This window comes from Suncus etruscus, chromosome 10 (genome assembly GCF_024139225.1).
Source record: "Suncus etruscus isolate mSunEtr1 chromosome 10, mSunEtr1.pri.cur, whole genome shotgun sequence".
NCBI classification, from domain to species: domain Eukaryota; kingdom Metazoa; phylum Chordata; class Mammalia; order Eulipotyphla; family Soricidae; genus Suncus; species Suncus etruscus.
Window position 1 is genome coordinate 77,912,926 of NC_064857.1, and position 4,215 is coordinate 77,917,140.

General features: G+C 36.5%; 1 non-coding gene across 1 annotated transcript; it reads left to right on the plus strand.

Moving 5' to 3' along the window:
- Positions 1-1,454: 1,454 nt before the first annotated feature.
- LOC126021068 (small nucleolar RNA SNORA22) lies at positions 1,455-1,584 on the plus strand. The gene has a single exon (XR_007499682.1). It is a non-coding gene; the product is annotated as a small nucleolar RNA SNORA22 (small nucleolar RNA).
- The last annotated feature ends 2,631 nt before the right edge of the window (positions 1,585-4,215 follow it).

The window sequence follows — 4,215 nt, forward strand, 5'->3', positions numbered from 1 at the left end:
AGCTTGCCAACATGGCTCTTGCTGCCCTCTATGCCTGGAAGTCGCTCCTCAGAGCCGGCATTCCAGCAGCTCCCCCACACTGGCAACAAACTGTTGCTGCTTTCTCCCTCCCCCCCCCCCCCTTTTCTGACTTGAGTTCCCAACTCACCACAATTACATCCATGGTCTCTCACCTCTCTAACAAACTTGATAATGCTCTTAGCTCATAAACCAGTGCTACTACCTTTCCTGTCTTTCTCCCTAATGGAGAAAGTCTTCCCCCGCCTGCTCAGCAGCCTCCACCGCGGAGAACGCTCAGTCCCTAACCATGGCAGATTCCCTCCTCTCACCGCTCCCCCTCTTAAAGCTATAGAAATGAAACTACTTGGCCAAATTGAAAATCTTAAACAAATCTTAAGCCTTCAAAAACAGGCTGCTTCTCTTAATTCACAGGTTTCTGCCTTTCAGGCGTTCCCCCCCCTCCTAAATCTATAGTTGTCTGTCCTCTGCCCACTGAATTCCACGGCCAGGCCCCCCATCTTGAGAATTCAAAGGAACAAACTAATAAAAATCAGGCTGAGTGCCATAAAACAGAAACTGCTGCAGTGCCTACAAAAAATTCTAAAGGCACAGTGAGCAGGATAATTACAAAGTATCATCTGCTAAGCCATAAAACCTTGCGATATCTACACTTTGCTGTTAAAACTTCTGAGCCTAATGTACCCTTTACTTTGCTCAAACCAGCCCTCAGCCTCCTTCAGCCTCTTTCCTGCCAGCCTTGGGAAACAGCCAGCTCAAGCCCTGCCACTCCCACTTTAAGCCTTCCAATTCACCTTGAAATACCCAATCTTTGTTATTCAAAAGAAATCTGAAAAGTGGCATCTCTTGCATATTCTCAAATCAATTAATAAAACCATGATCCCCATGGTACTTTTGCAACCCAAATTCCCCTCTTCGGTTGCCATTCCCTCTAATTCCAATAAATTAGTAATTAATCTTAAAAGATTGCTTTTTTTTTTCTCTATATCATTACACCCTGCGGACTGTAAATAATTTGCCTCTAGCCTTCCTGCTGTTAACTGTGCTGGCCCCTCCCCGAGTTATCAGTGAAAGACTCTGTTTCACCTTGTCAGCCCTACACTTCGTCAGATATGTGTTATTAGGTTTAGTGCATTAAGTGGTGTAAAGTAATTATTAAAACATTAAAAAGCAACAGGAAGATAAGGGCAATAAACTTTTTTTTTTTTTTTTGCCTCTCAGAAAATTTTAGAGCAAGGTCATAATTCTGTCACTTTACAGATAACAAAATGTTGGTAAAAGAAAAACTTCTTTGTGTTTTAAAATCCAAACGAACACAAAAGTGTTAAATTTAAGTCTTATATTTCTATTAAAAGTTTTATTTTAATTTTTAAAGTATTTACAAAATTATGTGAAAAATAATGTGGTTAGCCTTTTTAAACAATATAGTTAATTTAATGCACAGTGAACACCTAGGTGTGCTTTATAGTACCCTTAGTTTTAACTTTGTGCTACAGCAATGGTTGTTCTTTATTTCTGCATTAAAAGAACTATTATTTTAAGTGCATTCAAAATATCAGCACATTATACAAATCTGTATATTTGTGTCGCAGTGAAAAAATAATATAAATGAAAAAATATATTATATATAATTTTATAATAATATATAAAAATAACTAAACTTTATAAGCAAATTAACTAGTATTAAATACAATTTTAGTCTTAAGTTCTAAGTGTGTAAATGCATCAGATGTCTTTAACTATATTTTGTAATAATCTAAGCATTTAGTTAATTTAGTATGTAATATTTTTTACAAATTATTCACTTAAAGTCTTCATAGTAAAAACAGTTGTTTGTATTTTTAAAATCAGTTTTTATACCTTTAATAATCATAGTTCATGCTATTGTGTTTAATCATAAAAATTTTAACACTTTATTGCAGCTGTCTTACTGTTCTACTGCAAAACCAATTTAAATAAAACCTATTCATTTACAGCAAATGATTTCATACTTCAGAGTGAAGACTCCTTCTACAGTGCTCATTAACCATTTTACTTAATGTTTTAAACTTCAAATTAAAATTGTTTTAAAAATGTTTTGTGTTAAATCTAAACCTTAAAATTTATTTTCAGCAAAGTTCCACTCCATCTACATTTAGTACTTCTCAAAACTAAAAAAGTTTTTCTACAAAATTTTTTTTCTTCTCACAAACATGCTAGCTAAATATTTAAAAGCGCTTGTCAATTTTTTATAAATAAGTCTTAAATCAATCCTTTTGTCTGTTTATGTGTCTGTTGTGATGAATGAAAGTGGCCACAAGTGTAAAATGTTGTGTTTAGTGTTGTTTTGTTTTGTCTGTCTATTTGTTATCTCTACATTTTATAATAATACAATTTTTAAAGCCTTATCCATTTTTCAAATTTCAATTAATTTTTTCAACCTGGTTCAGTCTTGTCAGTTCACAAACTGGCATCTTGCAACTAAAAATCATGTGTTAAAAATTATGTATTAAGCTAGCTTTGTCCTTCTAAAAACATTGCGGAAGGTGTGGAAGATGGCAAACCCCAGATTTCTCAATGGCCATCGGGGATAACTTTTCCCTGGAAAATTTCTGGACTTTGCAGTCACCCAACTTTCCTGCTATGTGTAAGTTCAAGCCTATAGAATATGTATTTATAGCTAAAAAATAGCATCTAGCTTTAAAATAATAACTAAAAAGTTTAACAAAAATCATTTAGGTTCAGTTTAAAAGTTTTTAAAAAAATTAGCAATTGTTAATTATAAAAATTTTTTGAATGCTGAAGTCTAACAAAAAATTTCCGCAGCCTTCCACAGTCCTGTCTTCATCCACTTCAAAAAAGCCTGTCTTCCCAGCTAATTCCTGCTGGCCGGGCCCCCCTGGGGGGCTTCCGGACCCCGCAGAACCCTATAAGTAACTATCATGGTCTTTTGGTCCAGACAGGACAGGGGATTCTTAGAGTCCCCTCGGGAAAGTGGATTACAGATTCGACAAATGATGAATAATAGAGGTCACACTCGTGTGTGGGAGAATCAGCATTCTGAATTTATTGAAACATACAAGCAGAATTTTTGCCAGTTTTATGGTATATAAAAAAAATAAAATCTCACATTTGTTTCTCTGCAACATCAACCATATCTTTCTTGTTAACAGAAACTTTATCAATACACACTGTTTGGTTTTCAAAGCAATTCACCTTATGACTAGATAGACTTCAATTAAGAGCCCAGAGGCTTCCCTGGGATGAAAAGAAGGCAAATTGTAATATCTCAAAGTTTTTCCTCTCTTGCCAGACCCTAGGTGTCAATTCTGATGTAAATTAAAGGATTAGCAAGATGTCAGGTTTCCCTATCAAGGTTCCTTTTACCTAAGGGAACAAGATTTTTGCTTTTAGGGCTTTCACAGATAAATAATTCCTATGACTGACAGTTTTTAGTAAAAAAAAGAACAAAAATAGGGGCTGGGCGGTGGCGCTAAAGGTAAGGTGCCTGCCTTGCCTGCGCTAGCCTTGGACGGACCGCAGTTCGATCCCCCGGTGTCCCATATGGTCCCCCAAGCCAGGAGCAACTTCTGAGCACATAGCCAGGAGTAACCCCTGAGCGTTACCAGGTGTGGCCCAAAAACCAAAAAAAAAAAAAAAAAGAAACAAGCTTATTTGAAAGATATGTAAATTATTACCTGGTAAAACCTTTCTTAACAAACAATTGCTACTTTCAGGCCAAACCTGGATATTATATCTGAGATAAAAATTAGCAAAATTAAAAAATAAAGGACTTGGAGACCCTTAGATATGTCCCAAAACAAACATCCCATTCATCTGAGAGAGCAATGTGCTTTAAGTTATAGGACTTTGAGGCTGGGAAAATCTACGCATGCCCAGTGATTCCAGACTGTGAGTGTTGCCTGTGTGTGTTTTTCCACTGTCTTGTGTCCAAAACCTCTTGGGAGTAGAACCTTTGGGAAAAGGGCCCAAAAAATAGCACCCCCAGAGGCTCCAGAAGAGCGCTTGCTTCGCGACCGCACACTCTTTCTACCCAATGAACTCCACCACAACATGCAGAAAAATATCACACTACAAGCAAGAAAATTGGGAAACCTCGCAGGCAATCAACATGCACAGAGAATGAAGATGATAGCTCGGATGACCTAAAAAACTTCGACCATGTAATTAACCTCTCAGACAAGGAGTATAGAATAG